We start from the raw sequence: 20,513 nt of genomic DNA on the forward strand, positions 1-20,513 counted from the left end.
GGAGGGTCTAGAGCTAGAGAAACTAGAGTGAAGGGTTTTGATTCACGTCAGGGCCAAGAGCAATGTGCAGATGAGAATCCTGTCTCCAGCATTAATTAGCCCAGCAGATGGGCCCAGAGCCTGTTTTTCCCTCTGACCTAAGCCGCAGCTTATACCCCAGTAGGTCCCCTGCAAACCGAGGTTTTGCAGCAATACAGGAAACCCAGGTTCAATTTCTGGATGGGAAGATCCCCTGGAGAAGGCAATGACTACCCACTCCAGCATTCTTGCCTGGGAAATCCCATGGACAGAGGTGCCTGATGAGCTATAAGGGAAGCCCAAAAAAGGACACATGGCCAAAACCCAGAATCAAACCAGGGACCTCTAGATCTTCAGTCTAAGGCTCTCCCAACTGAGCTATTTTGGCCACTCCAACTGTGAAATTACTCAAATACATGTATTCTCTGGTGGTCTGGTGGTTGAGAATCTGCCTTTCAATGCAGGGGATGTGGGTTCAGTCCCTGGTCGGGGAACTAAGATCTCATATCTTAGTGGGGTATAAGCATGCCTGCTGCAACTAAAGAACCTTCACGCCACAACCAGGGAAATCCACATGCTACAATGAAGAGCCCAGGCAGCCACACACACACACACACACACACACACACACACACACACACACACACACACACACTCTTTTACATTGTTACTGCAGCAATCAGGATAAGCCAGCTTAGCTGAAAGTTAGTTGCTCAATCAGGTCCAATTCTTTGCAACCCCATGGACTGTAGTCCACCAGGCTGCTCTGCTCATGGGATTCTCCAGGCAAGAATACTGGAGTGGGTTGCCATTTCCTTCTCCAGGGGATCTTCCCCACCCAGGGATCAAAGCTCCTGCATTGCCAGCAGATTCTTTACCGTCTGAACCACCAGGGAGGCCCTGAGGTGACAAATAACCCCACCAGGTAGAGAACTGGAAATCCACAGGAATAGCACTAGACTGTGAACATAAACCAGCATTGTGGGCCATAAAAAGGGGGAAAGGGGGATAAAAATTAATGAAAATAAAGCAAATAACACTAACCAGTGGGGTGACTGAAGGTTCTGTCTGGCCCCACATGCCTGCTCACTTTTTGGTAAAAGGAAAGATTAGTAAGAAATTAAAACATCCTGTGATTTTCTTCTTTCCATAAGCAGGCTTGAAAAGAAATGGATCACTCTCTGATTTTATCTTATTTAATAAGATCCCCTAGAGAAGGAAACGGCAACCCCATTCTTGCCTGGAAACACCCACGGACAGAGGAGCCTGGTGGGCTACAGTCCATGGGGTCGCGAAGAGTTGGACACAACTGAGCAACTTAGCACATACCACGTCATGTCCATCTACTATCTAAAAGTCATCTCCCACACTACCAGCGGAGGACATCAAATACACTGGGAATGACAGAGTAAGAGAAAGCCTAGGGCTGGATCGTGCGTTTAAATGGTCAGCTCTTCCAGAGGTACCCTTCCCCCCAAAGCAGCTTTTACCACTCATTAGTCCCAAGTGACAGGCCACCAGCTGAGAGGGGGACCCCTCTCCAGCCTCTCCTTGATCTGGAATCCCACCTTGCCTAGGGCGAAGTACCACAAGAGACAGACAGAACAAGCACCCAAGAGAGGTCTTTGTTCCAACAAGATCAGGTGGGAAGAATTTCAGCAAAGCAAAGCAGTGGCAAAGGACTTGTGACTTTAAGATCCCAACAAAGTCTAGGCGGGTCCCCGAGAAGATTAAGAAACGACAGTAAATTCTCACCATGTGGTTGAAAGCGCCTATGTTACAGCTATTTCTTCCAAAGGAACACACGCATGCTGTCACTTCAGCTGCTGTCTGACTCTTTGCGACCATATGGACCATAGCCCACCAGGCGCCTCTGTCACGGGATTCCTGGCAAGGATGGGAAGTGAAGTGGGTCCTCCTCCAGAGGATTGTCCTGACCCGGGGATCAAACCCATGTCTCCTATATTGCATGCCAAGTCTTTACCCCTGAGCCAACAGGGAAGCCCTCCAAAGCAACAGTAGTACCAAAAATAGTTTGCCAGCTAAGACTGGTTACCCAGACACATCTCAGACGGAGCTACAGGGGAGCCCCGCCTCACTGTCTGTAGCCTCCTCCACTTCCCTGAGCACCGCTCACTTTCCCCATTCCAGCCCTGACCCGCTCACTTGTCTGGGCGACCTCATCCATTCCATGGCTTTAAACCCCACCTACACGGCCGATGACTCCCAGTCTGTATCACTATCTGCTTGCACTCCAGACTCCAGACCCTACCAGCTCCTCCCCACCTGGATGTCTCAACAGAACCTCACATTCAACGTGTCCAAGTAGAATAGGCAATCTGTTCTGCCCCAAACCCATTTCTCTTCCACCATCCACTCCTTTGCTCAAACTCAAAACCCAGGAGTCCGCTGTGATCCCTCTTTCTCCCCAAACCCAGCCCTATCAATTTTACCACCTAAATGTTTGTAGAAGTGATCTTTTCCATCCCCACCCCTCCCACGCTCCCACAGGTACCCACGTCTCTCCCCCATCCAACTATGGAGTCTTCTAATTGGTCTCTCAGGGTCACCTTTGCTTCTCTCTAGTCCTTCCATCCGCAACACAGTGACAAGCATCAATTTTAATGTAAATCTTTTTAGCTTATTTTCCTTGCTTAAACCCTTCAGCTGCACCCTATAGCCCTTGCCACTGAAACCATGGGTTAAATTCATTTCTCCTGCCTTCACTGAGATTGTTTTAAGACTTGCAATGCTCTCCAAGCACATGTAGCCTTGTTCTAGTTCAGTCACTCAGTCGTGTCTGACTCTTCATGGCCCCGTGGACTGCAGCATGCCAGGCCTCCCTGTCCTTCTCTGTCTCCTGGAGTTTGCTCAAACTCCTGTCCATTGAGTCCGTGATGCCATCCAACCATCTCATCCTCTGTCGTCCTGCCCCCACCCTCACTCTTTCCCAGCATCAGGGTCTTTTCCAATGAGTCAGCTCTTTGCATCAGGTGGTCAAAGTATTGGAGCTTCAGCAATAACATGTAGCCTAAGCAGTATCATGTTTGCTCAAGTTACTTTCCAGGAACTTGGAGTCAGCTGCGTCTAATTCAAGCCGAGCTGGTTAAGACTGGGCAGGACCTCCCACCCTTCAACTAGGCGTGTGTGAGCATCAGCTCAGTGACCTTTTGACACCAGGGGCCTGGAAGGTCCCCCTTTAGCACACGCAGAAGCCTGTGAGCTAGTCACACCCGCTCCCAACCATGGTCACTGCAGCACCGTTCCCCCTGCTCCCCCACACCTCATGACGCCCCACTTCTCCGTTTGTTATCCCACAAATACCCTGGGTCTCTTGTCTTCAGGAAGGCAGACTGGAGATCTGTTCTCTCATCCCCTCGCTTGGCTGCCTTGCAAATAAACTCTCCCTTTGCTACAAACCTCTGCAGCCCAGCATTTGGCAAGCCAGCCAGAAGGTAAGACCAGACAGACATTCTGCCCGTGTTTTGTTGGCCCCTTGCCTGTATCAAAAGCAGCTGCCTGGTCCATCTGTTCCAGGGACCATCCCCTAGATTTCCTGGCAAGGGGCCACTGACCTTCAGTGCTTAGCTTTGCTTTGTAGCAAAGAGATGGTTTGGGGGTTTGGGGGTCTCGAGGTTTGGAAGATGTTCTTTGGGAGAGTAATTTTGTTAAAGAAATGCACCTATGTCTAGATTGTTTTCTCAATCTTCACCAAAATGTGGGTCGGGGTCCAGCCACCAGGCTGTTGGCAGACAACATCAAAGATTACTGCTGCTGAGGCAAACCATATCTGGGTTAAAGGCCCAGGGTTCTATAGAACCAGGGCTCTAGTTCTTGGTTTTGCTGTTTGGTTCTTGTTTGTCTGTGTCTGACTGTCTTAACTGTTAAGAATTGGCTATTAGAGATTGAGCTTCTTGGTGACTATAAGCAAGAACTCTTAGAAAGATTTTGTTGCTGCTACCACCTAGAAGCAAAGCCCCTTCAGTTTCAAGGAGAAATGCTAATCCAGTTTCCTCTTGCAGCTCTCTAGGCAGTATTCTCCAAGTTGAACGACTTTTGATTACGAATCCATGGTAAAGAAAAAGATGGCATTAATCTTCTGGAACACTGCATGGTCACAACATCCTTTAGACTCAGGAGCAAGGTGGCCTAAAAATGGCCCCTTAAATTACAGTATAACTCTGCAACTAGATTTGTTTTGTAAATGGGAAGAAAAATGGGATGAAACATTATTTAGACAGTCGTGTTATTGTATCAAAATAAACCTGTGCAAAGAAGATGTAACCTTATAGTCCAACAGGAAAAGAAAGCAAATAAATTGGTTTCACTTGATTCTAAGGAAACTTGTCTGAACTGCTGTTGATTCAGCTGAACACTCCAACGGCTCCTCCTCCCCCTCAGGAAGGTGTTGCTGCTGTTTCATGGCCAGTGTCTGAGACACAGCCTCAGGCCTGGCTGTCGAGAAATAAGAATGGTCTCCCCCTCTCATACCCTCTAGGGCACTGCATGTGACCAGGGAGCTACCAGACTCAGATGGGGCAAGATCCATCAAGGCAAGTCCCCACTGGGTGAAGGGGTGTAAATGTTGAGACTAGGCAGCTGATGGGGATGAAAAAGGGGAGTGGACCCAGATTAACTTCCAAGTAATTTAATCGGAAGAGCAACATGACGACTTATAGAGATGATTCAAAGAAAATAGGAAAGCTTTTTTATTTTTGGGGGGTGGGGGTGGGCAGCCCACAACCCAACCTGGACAGATAATCAAAACTCACTAAATACCCTCTTCACTTCAGAAGAACATAGAATGGTGCTGGATGAAGCTAGGGAGGAGGCTGATGGCTTCACAGGGAAACCCTTGGCAATATGGTATAGGCTGCAGCAAGCATAGAGGTACCAGCAGCGGATCCTGATTGGGATGGGAGTGCTGGGCTACAAGCTGAGCACTATAGACATTGCATTACTTGCAGGATTATGACAAGGGGCACCAAAACAAAGAAGCCTTAATAAAGTTCAGGATGTAAAAGAGAAGTCAAATGAAGACCCTTTGGAATTTCAGCAAAGGGTCTTTAAAGCCCATAGGCAGTACATAGAGAGCTGCAGTCCCAGAGAATTTAAAGGTAGTTAATATGACTTATCAGTCAGAGTGACCCCCAACATACAGAAGAAACGGTAAGAGATAGAAGTGTTGTCTATCACATGGACCCTACTCTGTTCTTTTTCTGAGGTTCTGAAGGTTCAGTTTCCATTCAGGCTCATGCAGCCAAAAATAAAACGGAAGCTAAGATGAGAGCAGCACAAGCTTTATGCAATACCCAGAGATGGGAAAGCAAGAGCTTGGTTCACAAATCAGCTTCTCACCTTAAGCAAGAGGGATTTGCTTTCAGGGAGTAAGAACAGTGGGAGAGGCGGGAGGCTAATTGTGGTAGGCAGGCGCATTGTTCCCTGAGAGAGAGGCTGGGCTTCCCCCAAAGTGGGGTGCCACCCCTTTTTCATCTGTGGCTGCCAGTCATGGCCACCAGGAGGGGTGTCATGTTTTATGCTAATATAGTAAAATTATAGCAGAGAGTAAGACTCGGGGTCTGTTGGAGGTCAGATTCATGGCCACCTTGGTTTCAGCTCGTTCCATATAGCTTCTGCTTTTCCCTTCCTATAGCTGGCTTTCTTTGTGTCTAAACTATATGATCTAAAGGTATATGTTAGTTCCTGTTCGAGGGAGGGAGCTGATGGGTTTTGAGCAAGGGTCTGGGGGTAACTCTGGTGAATGAGGGGCTTAAAGGATGCCCATGACTTAGCTTGCTGAAACTGCCTTTACAGCTTTTAATAGCAGAGACCAGGTTCAGGGGACAACAGAGAATTAGACAGGCCACTCTGCTGGCAGCTGCCCTAACACAGGGGAAAGAAGGGCCAAGCTGAGGGCTTTCACAAGGAACGCAGCAAAAGGGTTGCCTTTGCACCTGGACAAACGGACACAAAGTACAAACCAGGGCAGGCTTGTATACTGCAGTCTCCTCTGTTCCAGTCTTGCAAAAAGAAAAAAAGCCTGCAACCATTCCAGAAGAGTATACTGCGGGAGGAAGCTCTTAAAGGAGGAAACAATGAACCTCTGGGCTAAAACCTTGGAAGATTAAAAATCCAGAAGACCAGATCCATCCTTGCTGGACTGGACCTTATGAGGAACACAACGGAATATGGAAACCATGCTGCAGGAGAAAAACTGTGACCAAGCTCACTTGAACCTTGTCTTTTCTGAGTCAGCAAGGGAACCGCTAACAGATCTCAAGTTCTAACGGAAGCAAGCTATGAGAAAGAAATTTGGGTGATCATCTTTGTCTGTGGCTTGGCAGTGGTGATGTTGGTAAGGTAAAACCCTTCTAAAGGAAATCTGAATCCCTTGTCACACTACCAGAATGACTGTCCTCTCTTGTTTAAGCCTTCTCCACCCTCAAGCCCTTGTTGGGTCTAAGCCGCTTATCCTCAGGAAATAGCTGGAGCAATCGTTGCCTCTCTTCCTCAATGTTGAGGAATAATCAGGGAGGGCTGAAACTGTGGCTTCCATCCATCTCACCTGTCTTCACTCATCAAAGTTGTTTGAAGACCTGTATGTCCTCCAAGAAGAACATAACCTAAACAATAAGATGTTTGCCCAACTTTTTTCCAGGAACTTGGAGCCTGCTGTGTCTAATTCAAGCTGAGCTGGTTAAGACTAGATAGGACCACCAACCCTTCAGCTGAGCATGTGTGTGTCCACTCAGGGATCTTTTGACATCAAGGACCCAAAAACTCCACCCTCAGAACACACAGGGACCTGTGGCCTAGATACACCAGAACCACATTATTCCACCTTCTTCCAATCACCACTTGCCATGTCTGAGACTGCCCTGCTTCTTTATTCATTATCCTATAAATACCCTGAGCCCCTTGCCTTCAGGGTGGTGGGTTTAAGGTCTGTTCTCTCATCTCCTCACTTGACTGCCTTGTGAATAAATGCTCTTTGCTGCAAGTCTCGCCATTTTGGCTCATCGTGCATGGGGCAGAAGGAACCTGGTTGGGTAGCAATGAAGCCTCACGTCCTTAACATGGCTACCAAGGCCGCATGTGCCCTGCCTTCTGACCCGTGCAGGCTCACCTCTGTGCGTGCCCCCTGCCCTGGGAGCCTCTTCACTCCAGCCCCACGTGCTTCGCCCACCTTCTCCTCAGTGTCAGGGTCTTGAACGAGCTGGCACAGTGCCCAGGGATACGGCCAGTACTCTGAATACTTGGAGACGAGTGATAACCATGAGAGTTACCCGGGCGCCCCGCCCTCATGCCTCTCAATGCCCTTTCTGAAGAAAACTCAACAGCACGCATTCCGATTTTAGAGAGCACAGACTCTGGTGACACCCCTGGGAAGCCTGACAAAAATGTGGCTGTGGGGGGTTCACCCAGCCCTCAGGAAGGACCGAGGATGGGGTCAGGCTGCACCACACACAGGAAGAGCCTGAGCCGGTGCCGCCAGCGCGGGGTGTCCTGAGCCTTTGGTCTTGGGTTTCTCTTCCTAGAGTATTTATATCCATCCGGAGAAGCCGGCTGGTTTCATTAATTGTGAGCGTTTGTCCACCCAAGGCAACCATACGCTGAATATGTTGAATACCAGACCTTATATGGGCATCCCTTGTTGATTTATATATGAATACACGACGTGAACGGGGGCTCGGGCAGAAAGCCAAATGTTCACCCTCCCCTGTGATCTCAAAGGCACGAGTTTGTTGGCGTATTGTTTGTTTTTAATGGAATGACTCTCCTTTCAAAGAAAAAAGATCATGGTGAGGCCCACAGACGTTTAATGACCACCATAAGGACAGGTGTGCAGTTCAGGAGGGGCCGCAAATAACACAGATTTGGTGTCCGGGTCTCAAATGAGAACCACTAACACATAGCAGGTGTGAGTGCCCAGCGCCCGCTAAAGAGCCCGCCTGCCAAGAGAGGCAAGTTCGATCCCTGGGTGTGAAAGATCCCCTGGAGAAGAATCTGGCAACTCACTCCAGTATTCTTGCCTGAAAAATCTCGTGGACAGAGGAGCCTGGCAGGCTACAGTCCACAGGGTTGCAAAGAGTCAGACCATGACGGAGCAACTGAACACACACACATCCTCAACACAACTGTACCCCCTCATTCAATCCCCACAGCCTGTGTACAGGTAGGTGCTCCTATTATGCCCTTTTTTTTTTTTTTTTTTTTTGCAAATGAGCAAACCAAGGCCCAGAGAGATTATGTGATGGGCCCTGTTAGTAAGTGGCAGGGTTGAAGTCTGAATCCAGGCAGCCTGGCCCCACAGTCCAGAAGAGTTGGGCCCCATGGGGATCCATTCAGTCCAAACCAAAGCCGAACCCAGGATCCTGCTTTTGGAGGACTCCGCCCCCTGCCCTGATTGGGTCTCTTCTCTCTTGAGGGCTATGGAGAAGCTGCAAGCAGGGCCCCAGCCCGGAGGAGCAAGTGTGTCTACAGTCGAACAAATTAGCTAGTGCGACGTGCCATGCTGTGGAACCAGGGGCCAGGGACTGGTCCATACAAGGAGGCAGAGGTCCTGAAGCCCTGATGCCCAATTACCTCTCTGCTCAGAGGTTGCCATGTTCCACAGCTGTGGACAACTCGGTTTCCTCTTGCAAGGCTCAACTTCCAAATCCATAAAATGGAAATGCTGAGGATAACAGATGTGCTAGTTCCTTTCTCCCAGGGATGGCTCAAGGAGTGTATGAGAGAAAGTGTGCAAAACATTTAGGACAGAGAATGTCTTCAGTACATATTGGTTCTATGATCTCTAGCACGCAGTTCAGGACATCGCCAGTTCTTCACTCACAAACATGGATCGAGCACCTAGGAGAATGTACCAGACATCCGCGCCAGGTGCCAGGACTACCAGGGCGGAGAGAGCAGAGAGGTCTTCAAAGAGCACCTTGGTCAGAGAGGCTGTGATGTTGGGTGCACACGAGGGCCAGCGCGGGTGGGGACGCGAGTCCCGTGGAAGCCTCGGGTCCTTGCAGAGAAATCAAGACGGTGCAGAGAAGGAGGGTGAGGAGGGTGCAGCATGGGGGCTGAGGGTGTCCCCTGTGGGTGCAGAAGCACCAGTAAGGGCCCAGCTTCAGGGCATCGGACAGCTTGGGGATCAGTGGGCTTGAGGAGGGGGGTCACCATCACACAGGGACTGGGCTTCCAGGCAGGCAGCTCTGAAGTGGTGAAGTGTCCATCTACCTCCTGAAGTCTCCTTTATCTCCAGACTCAACCCGAGACAAAGGAATAGCTAAACATTGAAGCTGGAGTCTGAGTGTGGGATTTTTTTTTTTTTTTTCTGTTCGGTGCCCAGTTATTTGCCTGTTCGCCAGCCCTGGGATAAGACAGAATTTATGTCTCACCAGAGAGGCACCAAAAAGTGAAGGAGACAGAGACACATACAGAGAGAGAGAGAAGATTATGCAGGGTTTTGTTTTTTTTTTTTTTTTTTGCTTCAAAGTGTCTCCTCACTAGAATGCTGCCACACTGTCTCCGGGGAGCAGTTGGCCCTCCAGAAAATATGACACTTTATTTCCTGCCCTTGTTTGCTAACACACCCCATTACCATCCATCTCAGTTTCATGTAGCTGCCAGCCGGCATTAACGCTCTCCTCCTCGCCGAGGAAGAAAACAGAAAAGGGAGAATTCAGCACATTTTGCCCCGTGGCACCCTCGCCGGCACCAAGATAACCAGAGCAGAAACCACAATTGGATTCTTAATTCCTTCAGCCCAGGAATGCGAAGGCCGGGTCGGTTTAACCACCTCCTGCGTTTTCCAGCAAAGAGAGTCGGCTTGTTATTTCGGTTGTCTGGGCTCCCTTCTTTGCTACGGAGAAAGATACATTAATTAATTAAATTTTTTTTCTTCTTTTTTAACGTTGGGGCAGGAGATGTTGCAAACTGTCAGGAACTGTCAGTGGGCGCCGGCCCGAGCAGGTAAAGCGGCCAGCGGCGGGGACATACTGACCCCCAGTGGCCGGCCGGGCCCTCGCAGCCGGGTGCCCCCGCCCCCCAGCCTCGCCCCGGGCTGGGCGAGACTGCTCCTTCCCCGCAGCCTGTGAGATGCAGGGAGGCCTCGCTGTGTCCCCCCACGGCTGCCCCGGCGCAGACACAGACAGCCGCACCCAGGGAGACACGCAGACACGCACACGCGCTGCCCCCATCCTCCTCTTCTCCGATTTCGCGGCGCATCCATCTGCCGAGAAGTCCCCTTGTGGGCTCTGGGCTTACAGATAAGGCCTGTTGCTGCTGCTCCCGGTGGCGTGCATGGCTGTGAGAAAGGCCGCCAGGGGCCCAGCAGGACCCAGGGCTGAAAGGCAGGAGAGGACCGGCCCTGTGGAGGGCTCCCGTGAACCAGGCCCTGGGCACACATTTTCCCCACGGGAGCCACAGTCACCCAACGGACAGATTAGGAAACTAAAGCTCGGGCTGTGTGGCTTGCCCACATCACAGTTCTCTTTACTGATTTTATTTAATAAGCAAATATTTACATAATACCTGTCAAGCAGTCATCTAGTGCTGTATCTATCTCCCAGTTAACTAGACTGCATCTTTACTGCAATCCTGTGAAGTACTATTACCTCCATTTCACAGATGAGGAGACTGAGGCCTAGAGAGGTTAAATCAGTGAGTGGTGGATCTGGTGTTCAGTCCCGCGGTGTGGCTTCACTGCACTCTGGCCGCTGCGAGGCAGCCTGCACCCTGGATACTTGTAAGGAGGAGACCAGAGCTCCAAATCCCAGCTCGTTCCCTGAGGTCTTTTATCCCCTGAGGAGAAATCGCTGCCGCGGCACAGGAAGGAGCTCACAGTCCTTCTCAAGAAACATCGTGGAGAAGGCAGCACTGAATCTCCTGGAAGTCGCCGACCATGCCATTCACCTTCAGAGCCCCAGACCCGCACAGGGCGGGAGGGGTGCTCAACAGCAGCTCAGCCGGACTGGGCCTTGAGAGAAGGTTCATGAACCTCGAAGGAAGTTTCAGTGAAGGCGGGAGGGAGGTTACAAGGACTGCAAGAATCACCATGCTGAGGCAGAAAAGCACAGGTCATATTTCCCAGGACTGTCCCCGTGAAAAGGTATTTTCAAACCCACCCATGCTCTTCTGGGCCAATACAAGGGGATAACGTGTGTGTGCATGTTTGTGTATATGTGTGTTAGTCGCTCAGTTGTGTCCAACTCTGCGACCCCATAGACTTTAGCCCGCCAGGCTCCTCTGTCCATGGAATTCTCCGGGCAAGAATACTGGGTGGGTTGCCATTCCCTTCCCCAGGGGATCTTCCCGAGCAGGGATCAAACCCATGGCTCCTGCATCTGCAGGTGGGCTCTTTATCGCCGCGCCACCTGGGAAGCCCTAAGCTTGACTGTAATTGAGCGCCCCCTACTGCACGTGCCTGTAATTAATATTTTCTAAAGTGTGTCCCCCTCCCACCTCTGAATTTATCTCATCTGAGCGTCACAGCAAGCCCGTAAGATAAACATAATCAGCGCCACATTAAGCAAGAGAAACAGAGGCGCTTCCCAACGGGCTGAGCTGTCCCGGTTTCCCAGCTAGTACACAGAGGCCTGGCCTCCCGGTTTCCTGCCTTCCGGAGCCCAGGTCCCCGCGTGCTCTCAGTATCAGGCAGGCCCCTCCGGCGGGGAATGCCCAGCCCCCACGCTGGCAGCCCTGGCGGTCTCCCGCGGAGTCCTTGGAGCTGGCCGCCTGGTTCCCGTCTTGCCCCACCGCTCCCTCGGCCTGAAACGTTCTTCCTGTACATGCATCTTCCCTTGGCTGGCTTCTTCCTGTCATTCCGGTGTCAGCTCAAGTGTCACCTCCTCCGAAAAGCCTTCCTTGTCCACCCAACCGAAAATAGCCTTCCAGTCACTCGCTGTTGCATCACTGTTTCGTCTTCTTCCCAGCAGCGATTCATCTCTGGTAATTCCATGTCCAGTTACTATTGTTAGTTTCATCTCGTGTATAATGCAGGCTATCAGTTACACGGCACAAAGCCGCGTGTGCCAGCAGAGCTTCAAGAGCTCTGCGCCCAGTAGCTCATTTCATCTCACACTCTCCTTTCGTGTAGGCTCCATTATTATCCCCGTTTTACAGAAGAGGAAGCTGAGACAGGGCAGGCTTGGTAACTTGTTAAGATTCCACCTTTAGTGAGCACTGCTCTTAGCTGCTACAAAGACATCAGTCTTCAACAGCAAAAACAAAAAGAAATTCCCTGGTGGTTCAGTGCTCAGGACCTTCCTGCTTTCACCGCTGTGTCCTGGGGTTTGATCCCTGATTGGGGAGCTGAGATCCTGCAAGCCACCTGGGACAACCAGAGGCAACAACAACAGCAGAAAGAAAAGCAATTGAATTTTTAAATGAATAAAGGACTTAAATAGAAATTTCTCCAAAAAATATATACAAATGGCCCATAAGCATGTGAATAGGTGCTTCATTAGTTGTTAGGAAAATGCAAATCAAACCATAAGATAGTTCTGCACAGGTACTGGGAAGGCTATAATCAAGTCAGTGCTCTGTGATGACCTGGATGGGTGCGATGGGGGGTGGGGGTGGGCGAGAAATTCAAGAGGGAAGGGACGTATGTATAGATATAGCTGATTCACCTCCTTGCACAGCAGAAAGTAACATAACAGTGTAAAGTAGCTCTATCCACTAAAAAGTAAAATTCAATTAAAAATGTTTTAAATGGGGAAAAAACAGAAGGTAAGTGATGGCAAGGATGTGGAGAAATTGAAACCCTCATACGTTGTTAATGGTGTAGTGTAAATGGTACAGCCACTATAGAAAACAGTTTGCTGGTGATTCCTCAAAAATTGAAACATAGAATTGCCATACAACCCTGCAACTCTACATCTAAGTATATACCAAAAGAAATGGAAAACAGGGACTCAAACAAAAAAATATACGTGCATGTTCATAGCAGCACTATTTGCAATAACTGAAAAGTGGAAACGCCCAGATGATTCATCAGCTGATGAATGGGAGAACAAAATGCGGTCTGTCCATCCAATGGAATATTATTCAGCCATAAAAAGGAATCAAGGGCTGACATAAGCACCAGCATGGATGACTTGTAAAAACATATACTCGGTGAAAAACACCAGCCACAAAAAGCCACATATTGCATCATTCCGTTTACATGAAATGTCGAGAATAGGTAAACCCATGGAGTCAGAGACCAGACTGGTGGTTGCTAAGGGGTGGTGAGAGGAGCAAACAGGTAGTGACTGCCTAATGGTCGTAGAATCTCATTTTGGGGTAAGAAAATGTTCCAGAACTGGATAGTGATAATGGTTGCACAACATCATCAATGTACTACATGCCACTAAACTGTATACTTTATAATGGTTAAAGCGGTGGCTTATGTATGTCTGAATTCTAAACTTTTTTTTTAAAGTTCAGACTTGTCTGTCTTGTTCATTTATGGATTTCCGGGGCTTAGAATGTTAGGAAGCACACAGTAGGTGCTCAAAACATGTTTGTTGGAGAAATGAATAGAAAGGACCAGAGCCCAGGCCTCCCAGCTCTCAGTCTTGAGCTCTTTCCACAACATCAGGAAGCTCTAACTCAGTGGTTCTTAAGCTCTGAGTCAACCAGTTACCTGGACAGCTCACTGAAACACAGACTACCCGAGCCCAGGACCCGAGAGTCCGCTTGTCTGACAAGTTCTTTACTGGCCCAAGGACCACGCTTTGAAGCCACTGCTCTCTGCTGCCCACTAAACCACCAAAGAGAAGAGGAACTTTGATGTGACCAGGAGAGAGGAAAGCCAGGGCTGATGCTTAATTAAAAGAAAAATAGATTTAAACCACAAATGCAGCTGCACAGAAAAACATCAGTTTTAATCAATCGATAAGTCTCTGGGGCAAAGACTTGTTTTCTATCAGCTGAGTTGACAGGTTTGGTGGGGAGTTTAACTGGACTGGAGGAGACTTCCTACCTACCTCCTCGACGAAGACACATCTCTTGCTCCTCAGAAATGAGGCCACACTGGCCTTCAGGAAGCTCCTAGAACAAAGTGGTTCCTTCCTTGGGGCCTTTGCACTTTCTGCTGCTTCTGCCTGCAACGACTCTGGCCCTCCCCCTTCCCTCCCTTTCATCCCCACCTCCATCTCCTTTGTCTGACTGATTACTTTACAATCCTTCCTTCCCTATAAGAAGGCTTCCCTGACAAGCTGCATTAGATCAGGATCTTTAAGGAATTAAAAAGCTATTAATTATTATCACATTGATATTATTAAAAATAGTATGATCATTTCAATTCATGCAAAAGTGCATTCAAAAAAGTAAACACCCCTTATAATTTTTTTTTTCAAACTAAGAACAGAAGAGAAATAGCCCCCAAATAGCCTTCTACCAAAAGGCTATAGCGATCATATTACTCCCTTTGAACACAGATAGGAAGCAAGAAGACCTCTGTTCAGCACTGTTGTAGAAGTCCTAGATGTAGTGATAAGACAGGAAAAACTAACAAGAGTTATACCTCTTGTAACAGAAGAAGCAGTATTGTCAGAAAATGCAAGGGAACCTACAGTATTCGAGGGACGCTTGTTCCTTCATGTTGATGGTTCTTCGTGGTGATAACTCCATTAGAACAGCACCCCTGGGCTCTCTTTGCTCCCTCACCCATCACTGAAGAACAACTTATCAAGTTTGGAGAAAGAACTGGGCCTGCAGAGACCAGCACCCTCCTTTCTACCCTCTTGGGGAACCAGCCTGCCCATAGGAACCTCTCATCCTCTCCTCCCACACCCTGTGATGTCTACAATGGCAAGACCAGCCGTTTTCCAGCTCTGCCTGCAACTGGGTACATTTAATTGTGGAATAGGATATTAAAGAGCCTACTGTAGCCACAAACCTAATCCATATCTCCGGAACAATTTTGTGAAGAATTAAGGTGATAATTTGTACCTCTGACTATCCGACTCCGGCAGACTCCTAACTTCTTAATTTGTTCTAAACTTGGTAGAGGAGCAAAGGTCATACATAGTAACCCTCTCAAAACCTGAAACTATTAGAATTAATAAGAGATATCAAAAAGGTGTCTGGAAACAGTATATAAAAATCAATATTACTCTTATATACAGCAGAATAACCAACTAAGCCACCCCCTTGGAAGTGAAAGTGTGGAGTCCTAACCATTGGACCACCGGGGAATTTCTGAGAAAATGTAATTTTAAGAAAATTCCAGTTATAATTTTAAAAGTCCTGCAAGGTGCCTAGGAATAATGCAGACAAAAAGTATGTATAATCTTTACAAAAAAAATTATAAAGTTGTAATGATGAATGCTAGAAAGTGGCCTAAATAAATGCTGAGATTGATCATGCTCACACACGTGAAGGTTCAATAATATAAAGATAGCAACTTGTTCTCAAATAGGAGGGCAGCCTTTCTGTATCCTGTATTCCCCCAACCACTCTCTACCTCTTCCCTAAATAAGAAGTTTTAATACATAAATAGCGTTAGTCTCTCAGTCCTGTCTGATTCTGCAACCCCGTGGACTGTAGCCCACCAGGCCCCTCTGTCCATGGAATTCTCCAGGCAAGAACACTGGAGTGAGCTGCCAATCTCCTCTTCAGGGGATCTTCCCAGCCCAGGGTTTGAACCCAGGTCTCCTGCATTGCAGGCAAATTCTTTACCGTCTGAGCCACCAGGGAAGCCCCAATACATAAATAGAAAGAATTTATCTTGATTAATAAAACAACATCCAATAATTTTTTTTAAATAGTAATGACTACTTTTATGGAGTGCTACTGGATAAAGGAAAGGGCTTCCCAGGTGGCGCAGTGGTAAAGAATCCATCTGCCAAGCAGGAGATGCAGGTTCAATCCCTGAGTCAGGAAGATCTCCTACAGGAGGAAATGGCAACCCACTCTAGTATTCTTGCCTGGACAATTCCGTAGACAGAGGAGCCTGATGGGCTATGGTCCACAGGCTTGCAAAGAGTCAGACGTGACTGAGCAACTGGGCACTCACTCAAGGGAATAATCACAATAACATTTGAACTAGGTGCTATTATTATTATTCCCATTTTATGGATCAGTTGAGACCCAGAGAAGTTATTCAACTGGCTCCAAGCCTGTTTTCTTTCTTTTTGTAAGTATTTTATTTTTATTTGTTTATTCCTTTTGGCTGTGTTGGGTTTTTGTGGCTGCGCTGGGGCCTTCACTAGTTGTGGAGAGCGGGGACTACTCTCTAATCATGGCGTGCAGGCTTCGTATTGAGGTGGCTTCTCTTGTTGCAGCAGAGCATGGGGTCTAGGCACTTGGCGTCAGTAGTTGTGGCTCATGAGCTTAGTTGCCCCAAGGCACGTGGGATCTTCCTGGACCAGGGATCTAACCTGTGTCCCCTGCACTGCAAGGCAGATCCTTAGCCCCTGGACCACCAGGGAAGCCCCAAGTCCGTTTGCTGAACCCTCTGTCTGTGAGGCAGGGGAGCTGACTTTGAAGGGAGCTCACTGTGAACCCAGAGCTCGAGCCCCTTCGTCTGTGGCCTCAGGGACTGTGTGCCCCAATGAGCCTCCAGGGAGGAGGTTGAAAATCAGGGTCCGTCTGACCAAGGAAGAATTCCCCCTGATCATAAGAGGAGTGTCTGCCCCTGAGATCTGAGCCTCATCTAGGGTTCCTAGCAACTCAAAGAATCCCCTCTTTCTCTGATGGGACAGGAGACCTCGGCTCCCTCAGGGTCTGCTTTGCTGTGAATTCTGCTTCATGCCTTCTCATCTTTGGGACTCATCAGGGAAATCATCTTGCATTCTGTGCCCCACACACATGTGCGGCTCCTACTTCTTAGCAAACACCCCGAGACCCAGGCATGGTGGTGGCCTGCACAGGACAGCTCTGTCTGCCGCTGCGCCCCATCCAAGCCCCTGAGTTAAGTATCAGACCCACGAAACAGGTCTGGTGCTCAGTGACACCCCTGCTAGATGGGGTGCAGTGGGGTCCCAGTAAAGACACATCCTGAGCACTCAAGAAGCTCAGATGGAACAATGAGGTGACTACTTAAGGCAGGCGAATTTCAGGTTAAGGGCAGAGGACCAGTGTTTGGGGGGCTCAGAGTAATGTGGGGCTTCCTAGGATCAGATTCTAGCTCTGCAGGGACTTGAACAAATAGCCTATAGTAGGCAGAATAATGCCTTCCCTCCAAGATGTCCACATCTCATTCCCTGGAACCTGTAAGTATGTTAGCTTGAGTGGTGACAGGGAATCAAGGTTGCTAATCAACTGACCTTAAGATAGGGAGGTTGTCCAGGCTTATGTGAGTGAGTCCAGTGTAATCACAAAGGTACTTAAAAGTGGATGAGTGAGGCAGGAGGACCACTCAGAACAATATGGTTAGAGAAGAGCTCCTTATTCCTGGCCTTGAAGATGGAGGAAAAAAGACACAAGATGAGAGATGCAGGCAGACTCCAGAGCTGGAAAAGGCAAGGAGACAGATTCACCCCTGGAGGCTCCAGAGAGACTGACACTCTGACTTCAACCTCATGACACTCATGTTAGACTTCTGACCCGCAGAATGTAAGAAAATAAATTTGTCTTAAGGGTTCTGGTCTTCTTTTATAGAGAGATAGAAAATTAATACACCACCTAAATTCTGTAAACCTCAGTTTTCTCATCTATAAAGTGGGAATAATCACTACAGTCACTTCCCAGAGTAGGTGTTGTCAACTGAAGAAAAAAGTACCACCTAAAGGTTTCAAGTGAAGTTTTATTCAGGGACCTTACTGAGGACTATAGCCCGAGACACGGCCTCCCAGATTTGGGGAGAAGCCACAACATACAGGACTTTTTGCTGGGGGGCGGGGTGGAAACAAGGAATTCCCAGTGGTTAGGACTCAACGCTTTCATTCCCATGGCCCAGGTTCAATCCCTACTTGGGGAACTAAGATCCTGCAAGCCACATGGTGCCGCCAGAAAATAATAGAAGACTTGTAGGCAAACATCAAAAAATTACTGCTAATCACAAAAAAGCAGACATCTCAGTGAATTTACTCAATGAATTAATGAATTACTCAATAAATGAATGAATTTACTGCTTTTCTATCTATGCGTGCTAAGTCGCTTCAGTCATCTCTGACTCTTGAGAACCCCGTAGACTGTAGCCTGCCAGGCTTCTCTGTCCATGGGATTTTCCAGGCAAGACTCTGGTCTCTTACATCTCCTGGATTGGTAGGCAGATTCTTTACCACTAGCGCCACCTTGCCGTCTATGGAAGTGGCAACTCTGGACACGTTGAAATTATTCCTTCGATAGGCATCTCCACTATCTAGGGCCAGGATCCTGTTTTTCTCTGTCCTGAATTCCCTTCAGGACACATGGTCAGGGGTAGCTGCAGTGGTTGATGGCTTGATGGTGGGCAACATTCATTGTTTACTGAAACGCAGGCAATGTATTTTGTCTACAGTGTGATGATCAGTTGAAGTAATGTATATAAAAATCTCTGTGCGGGGTTCAGCCCATCGTGGGCTTCCCAGGTGGCAGAGTTGGTAAAGAAGCCACCTGCCAGTGCAGGAGACACAAGAGGTGTGGGTTTGATCCCTGGGTCAGGAAGATCCTCTCGAGTAGGAAATGGAAACCCACTCCAGTACTCTTGCATGGGAAATCCCATGGACCAAGGAGGCTGGTGGGCTGCAGTCCTTGGGGTCACAGAGTTGAACTCAACTGAGCATGCACATGCTCAGCCCATTGTTGTTCAGTCGCTCAGTCGTGTCCGACTCTTTGCCACCCCATGGACGACAGCACACCAGACTTCCCTGTCCTTCACTATCTCCCACAGTTTGCTCAAGTTCATGTCCATTGAGTCAATGATGCCATCCAACCATCTCATCCTCTGTCACCCCTTCTCCTGCCCTCAATCTTTCCCAGCATCAGGGTCTTTTCCAATGAGTTGACTCTTCACATCAGGAGGCCAAAGTATTGGAGTTTCAGCTTCAGCATCAGTCCTTCCAATGAATATTCAGGGTTGATTTCTTTTAGGATGGACTGGTTGGATCTCCTTGCTGTCCAAGGGACTCTCAAGAGTCTTCTCCAGCACCACAGTTTGAAAGCATCAATTCTTCGGCACTCAGCCTTCTTTATGGCCCAGCTCTCACATCTGCACATGACTACTGTGACTAGGCAGACCTTTAGTGCGTATAAAATAAATATAGTATCATTGTTGAGAAGCTCAGTAGCTGTCTCCTGGACAAGCCCTCCTGGGCTCCCTTGGCACAGACCCGCCTCTGTAACCCAGGGTGGACGAGCATCTCTCCTTATCCTTTTTGAGGATGCCACATTCTCCGTAGGACCACCCAGCCCACTTTCCCTTGCCTTCCCAGTTTCTACTTTTGTTGGTCTTTATTAGTCCAATCTCTGATTCTGGGGGTTGTGAGCAGGTAAGGGGCACTGACATACGGAAGCTGTGACCCACTTTCCACAAGAAATGTCCCCTTGACTACAAGACCAGGGTGTGGACCTAGTACTAACTTATGGCCATATTCCCACAGCTGGTCTTGGACAAATAATCTCTTTACCAAAAAAGATGACCTTTGTGGAAAACTGCTGGGTGTTTGTGTTTTCATCCATCCAACTATTCTAAGAAGAGTGAATTTTCTGATGCTGGAGTCACAAAGATAAACAAGGGAGAAATTTTCTGCTTCTCTTCTTCTAGGAAATGAAAACAGACACCAATGGAAAGTAGGTTTAACACCAGTATTTATTAGAGCAGAAAAGGAGAGAGGAAAAAAAGCAATGACCAAAACCCCCACAGCCTGAGTGGTGTGTTTCACTGAGCTGAACAAGGCTTTCCCACTAACCTCTCTCCTGTTCTAGAGGTCCCAGCTCCACCAGCCCCAGGAACGATTCCCCTTCTACTTACCCTTCAAACTGGTAGGAAGGGACCATTGAAGGGGAGGGAGGGAGGATCTACAGTTTAAGGGATTGGTTTTAATGAGCTGTTCAGGTTAGTAAAGTGAAGCAGCATAAATATTTGCCGTTAGTCTCCAACACAATCTTGCTGTGCCCACAATTCACAAGCCCTGGAGATCTCCACTCCACAACTGGAAAAGAAATGAAAGGAGGCTCATCTTGTTTCAATAGTATCCAGGCCTTTGCTCATCAAAGCACCTGCTGGAAAAAAACAAGAAGATAATGTTATGATGATGATGATGTTGCTAAAGAATGTGGTACGTATATACAATGGAATATTACTCAGCCACTAAAAAGAATGAAATAATGCCATTTTCAGCAACATGGATCGACCTAGAGATTGTCATACTAAGTGAACTAAGTCAGACAGAGGAAGACAAATATCATATGCTATCTCTTACGTGAAGAATCTAAAAGGAAATTATACAAATGAACTTGTTTACAAAACAGAAATAGAGTCACAGATTTAGAGAAGGAAATTACGGTTACCAGGGGGGAAAGATCTAGGGAAAGAATAGTCAGGGGGTTTTGGCTCCACAGGTACACACTGCTACATTTAAAATGGATAA

The 20,513-nt window shown here is 48.1% G+C and overlaps 1 protein-coding gene and 1 non-coding gene across 3 annotated transcripts in view; both read right to left on the bottom strand.

The window, feature by feature from the left end:
• Positions 1-333: 333 nt before the first annotated feature.
• TRNAF-GAA (transfer RNA phenylalanine (anticodon GAA)) lies at positions 334-406 on the bottom strand. The gene has a single exon. It is a non-coding gene; the product is annotated as a tRNA-Phe (tRNA).
• Positions 407-19,714: 19,308 nt separating this feature from the next.
• Positions 19,715-20,513, bottom strand: part of C5H17orf67 (chromosome 5 C17orf67 homolog) — a 30,950-nt gene continuing 30,151 nt past the window's right edge. Inside the window, exon 4 of one of the 2 annotated variants that reach the window (XM_061142586.1) lies at positions 19,715-20,142. The gene's annotated coding sequence lies outside the window, so the exon portion shown is untranslated. Of the gene's footprint in view, positions 20,146-20,513 lie in introns of both variants that reach the window. The other variant, XM_061142585.1, reaches the window with a different exon arrangement.

The sequence above is a fragment of the Dama dama genome, chromosome 5, assembly GCF_033118175.1.
Source record: "Dama dama isolate Ldn47 chromosome 5, ASM3311817v1, whole genome shotgun sequence".
Lineage (NCBI taxonomy): Eukaryota > Metazoa > Chordata > Mammalia > Artiodactyla > Cervidae > Dama > Dama dama.